Source organism: Pleurodeles waltl, chromosome 8 (assembly GCF_031143425.1).
Source record: "Pleurodeles waltl isolate 20211129_DDA chromosome 8, aPleWal1.hap1.20221129, whole genome shotgun sequence".
Classification (NCBI taxonomy): domain Eukaryota; kingdom Metazoa; phylum Chordata; class Amphibia; order Caudata; family Salamandridae; genus Pleurodeles; species Pleurodeles waltl.
This window is the reverse complement of record NC_090447.1, coordinates 617,081,485-617,086,664: the sequence shown is the minus strand read 5'-3', so window position 1 is coordinate 617,086,664 and position 5,180 is coordinate 617,081,485.

Sequence of the window (5,180 nt, the reverse complement as noted above, 5' to 3'; positions counted from 1 at the left end):
TCAAAGCTAAATACTTCTGCTTTGTATTGAACCTAAAAAGTATCTAGATAAACTAGCTCTACTATTCTAAATACCAGTGTGAAGTTTTTTTTCTGTGGTGAACCTCGTATGATTATATTGTGTGCGTTGCACAAGTACATTAGACATTGCATACTGATTTAGACCTGCCTGCTTGGGATCAAGCTACCAGAGGTTGAGCACAGGCTAACTTATGACGTGTCACTGACTTGCCCTGACTAGAGCTGTGGTCCTTACTAGGACAGGGTGCTTACTGCTGCCAACTAGAGATACGGTTTCTAACAATGTTTTTTCTATCAGAGCCATAGTTTAAAGTCTGTGCCTTGCATCCATTGCCTATTGAAAGAGAAGTTTGAAAGTCTAAATTTCCGTGATTGGCCCTAAGGATGCCCTGCTGGTTCCATTGCTTGTAGGGATGAGGTGCTGTACCAGAATACCATTGTCAAAATGTCACCTGACAAAAATACTGTATCCTATGTATAGTGTACAAAATATTGCCTTGTTGGAGGTAATAATAGAAAATCTACACCCTGTGGCATGAAATTTAGGGCATAATAACTATGTCAGACATTGTTTTGGTCTGCGATAGTATGACATACAGTCAGAGGCAAAAGCTCTTATGTTTCATGAAAACTGGGCCACCCTGACCCTGGCCTAAGTTTCCTGGCCTGCTCACCTAGCCTTTTCTCTCACCAGACTCAACAGTTTGTGAAGACCAAGGGGAGTGCCTTTGATTATTTTTACACTCACAAGTAGGTCACAAGCTCCACAGACCTAGAAGAAACTCAAGTAAAGATCCTCCTGATTGGATGAGAGCTTGCAATTTTAAACAAAGCTTGGTTCTCAACTGTGCACCCAAAGCAGTTAATGTGCTGCCCGAGGTGCAGCTGTGAACTCACTCTGTCCTGGGAGATTGCCTAGAGGGCAATATGTAAGTGAAATGACGAGTGGCTGCTTGGAGCAGCCAGTCAAACTTTTCTTTCCAAGAGGGCTTCAGTGGTGTATGGTGAGTGACTGCATCCACATTTAAGAAGGTACTTGGGAGGGTCAGTCATGAGATCATTTTTTTCCTTCATGCATATTGAGGCCAAGTTAACCTTGTAAATAGCCCTGACTAATCAACTTGCTTTCTTTCTGTACACATAGGTGGTCATTCTGACCCTGGCGGTCTTTGACCGCCAGGGCGGAGGACCGCGGGAGCACCGCCGACAGGCCGGCGGTGCTCCAATGGGGATTCCGACCGCGGCGGTAAAGCCGCGGTCGGACCGGCACCACTGGCGGGGTCCCGCCAGTGTACCGCCGCCCCATTGAATCCTCCGCGGCGGCGCAGCTTGCTGCACCGCCGCGGGGATTCCGACCCCCCCTACCGCCATCCAGATCCCGGCGGTCGGACCGCCGGGATCCGGATGGCGGTAGGGGGGGTCGCGGGGCCCCTGGGGGCCCCTGCAGTGCCCATGCCACTGGCATGGGCATTGCAGGGGCCCCCGTAAGAGGGCCCCTACATGTATTTCACTGTCTGCTGCGCAGACAGTGAAATACGCGACGGGTGCAACTGCACCCGTCGCACAGCTTCCACTCCGCCGGCTCGATTCCGAGCCGGCTTCATCGTGGAAGCCTCTTTCCCGCTGGGCTGGCTGGCGGTCTGAAGGCGACCGCCCGCCAGCCCAGCGGGAAAGTCAGAATTACCGCCGCGGTCTTTCGACCGCGGAACGGTAACCTGACGGCGGGACTTTGGCGGGCGGCCTCCGCCGCCCGCCAAGGTCAGAATGAGGGCCATAATTCACTGTAAGAGACATTTGACCCTTACCGGGACCGCTACAGGGGAACCCTGTGCGCTGAGCTTGGACACATTTTTTCAAGTGGGGAGGGACAAATATACTCAACTATGAGGGGCCGTTTCACAGAGAGACATGGTCCGCTGTTCCCTATATGTATTTTACAGCAGGTGTAGCCAAGAATACCCTAGACAATTCCCTACCACACACAGTTTCTACGCTAGCATCAGTATGATCCCTAAAGTTTTAGAGAACCGATTTTGTATAAATTAGAGCACAATATAAGCAATACACTGATGATAAAAGTACCCACTGACCTTCTTGGTGTCCCAGCTCAACTAATGTTGACATAGATGACAACAAGGTTTACTTTCTACAGCTCAACCTTTGTTGTGCTACTTATGATATGCCTTTGAATTTGAAATTCCTTCTCCCTACACAGTGTGTGAATACAACGGGCATCGCCCCTGTCCCACACATGAGGCCTTTAACCCATCTAAATAGGGTAAGAATGTCTTAGTGAACTCACATTACTTCACAGTGCCATAATGTGGTATAGTACCACATCTAGAATACACACTGGGGGCCATATTTATACTTTTTATAGTGCCTCATTTGTGTCATTTTTTGATGCAAAAGTGAGGCAAACTTACAAAATGTAATTGTATTTTGTAAGTTTGCGCTGCTTTTGCGTCAAAAAATGTCACAAATGCGGTGCTAAAAAAGTGTAAATATGGGCCTGGATTCTTCCAGGCTGTGTTTTTTCAGAACATGCTCAGCTTTATTAAGATAGGGCTGCATGTTTCTACCTTAACACTTTTTTGAATTACACATTTGCAGTGGTCTACAGTGCCTTTCACACCTTGCATGTTCTCTATATGGTTCCCTTGTAGATGATGTCATAGTTGCCTTCCTGTTCTTTGACTTCTAATCTATCCCAGCTAGGTTCTTGGATGATCAAATACACTCAGGTAGGCCCTGAGTGTGTTCTTTGTTCCATGTTATTATGCCCACTGTACAAATTGTTTGGCAACATTCCAGTTTAACTTAGATAGTGATCCACAGCCCTGGTGAATGCCCTAGACCAATATAGGCTTTTTAGAATGGGCAGAAACATGCTGGCTTCTTTGAAGATGAGCTCAGTCATTATACTTGTGACCATCATTCATTCTTGTTTTTAATCAATCATATCAGTGGACACGATAATTAAAGGTAAGTCACTGGTAGTCCACTAGGTATTACTAGTAATCTGGATCCCGGTATTACCAGTAAGCTTTATCTAAGAACTCCCTCTGGCAGGCCCAAACCAAGAGGGAGAGTCCGTCCTAGTGGCATTGTCCTACCAGGGTGGGAAGAGGTGGTCTAGGATGAAGCATGACACTATTAAGTGTGTGAGACCACCTCTTCCAAAAAAGAGGAATTCCTGCTGTTCTAATAAAAAAATGACTGCTGGTGGAACCATCAGTACGTTTCTTCTTGGGTCGAGCTTCAAGAGAGCGCACCCACTTGTGGAATAATTAGTTAATTTCTCCTTGGGTTGGGCAACAAGTAAGTGCACCCACCTTAACTTAGTTCCTCCTCCACACCTTAGGTGTATATTGGTTAGCTGTTGGGAGGACGTGTGGAGTGCTGTGTTCCTTTCACCTCTATGTGTTAAACAGAGTGACTGCACCCACATTTAATATGGTGCTTGGAAGGGCTATCGAACCATTTTTTCCACCTTTCAAGAGGTACACTCAGGAGGCACTCTGACTTTGTGCCACCTCTTTGTGGAGCCCAGTTAGTGTGTCTATTTACTGCTCCTTTACTCTGTGTCTATCTGCAGGAACAGAGGTAAACTGTTCCCTCCTTTGCATAGGCCCACACCCCCATGCAAATGAGAGAATACCTGCTCCTGCATGATCTGTATTACAGAAGGGGCTGTGCAAGCAGTTGCAGCCCCTTTTGTAATGCCAAAGTGAACTGGGGTCGCAGAAATAAGGTACATACATGCCTCACCCTTCCATAAATTGGCCCCTGCTAGTTAACAAACAAACATTATTCTCAGGTGCAAGGTTATGAACCATCCATTCTTGCCCCTAATTTATAAATACAGTTCCACATGAAGAGTTCCATCATCAAGTGAGCCTTTTGCCATTTTGCAGAAGTGAGAGCTTTATAATTAGCATCGGAAAGGAAAGGATGCAGGATGTTAATTGCAAGCATGTTGGCTTCTAATCGGCTTAGCTAGATATGTCTTCCCATGGGTAGGTGTGTACTAGATGGCCAGCAATGCGGGAATTATTGCTTAGGCTTCTTTAAACTAACTACACGGCATATGGTGCTAACCAATACTGACATATTTTCGGTAAATAATTAAAATCTTTAATACATTGGCACTATCCATATTTTACTCTCAAACAATATGATCAAGGATCATTCCACAGGAAGCAACCATTGGCAACACCAGTCAGCCTTACTTACCATTACATACAAGTATGACAGATTGGCATGTCCAATGTTTGATTACAGTAGTCTGACATTATCTATTTTGTATCTTCCACATTGTTGCTGCAGTTTTTCTTTTGACCACTAGATGGCATTAAATGGCAGCAAACTGGTGTTTAAATGTGTCTCTCTTTGAAATGCTACGTTTGAAGCAGGGTGACAGACAAATCTATTCATGGCAAAAACAAAAAGATCCTGCAGGTGGGTCAAACACAGAAAGGAAACAAAGAAGAAAATAGGAGCAACTCAACTGAGATGGACACTCAAGCAATCCAAACTTGAGAAAGGATTGGCTCTGTGGGGTATGGTATGCAGTGCTATCGGCAGACCGCCGAAGGAGTCTGCAGCGAAACGCAAAAATGACACAACTCATGGTTCTAGCTAGCTGTTTCAGGTATAACAGATACTGATAAAGAGATAATGTGTCCGTCTCTGGACTAAAAGTTTAGTTACTGTACGAAATAGTACATCAATGTCTATTGCTTGAAAATATCCTACAATCGGTAATCCATGTGTAACATTACAGAATACTTTTATCTAGTTCTAGGAGCATATATAGGAGTTCAGTAAACATTTCACGTTATCTTTCTTGGATTGTAATTATTCACGAACTGTCATATTATTCACTTTTCATCACAACAAATGCACACATTTTTAAGTGACAATTGAGGACATAAACAAAGAAATTGAGACCATCACTAAACAGTCTTTCATGTCATCCTCAAGGTTAGATGAGCTTTCAGGGGTGGGTCAAATAATTCTCTAGAACACTGCTTCGTATGTGTATGCTTGAGGTATACATTTTACCTACTGAGAAGCTCAGGTTAATGTACACATTACATAGATTTGAGGGGCAATGATAAGTAAACCTAAAGGCTCTGTGAGTAATGGAGGGTGTTG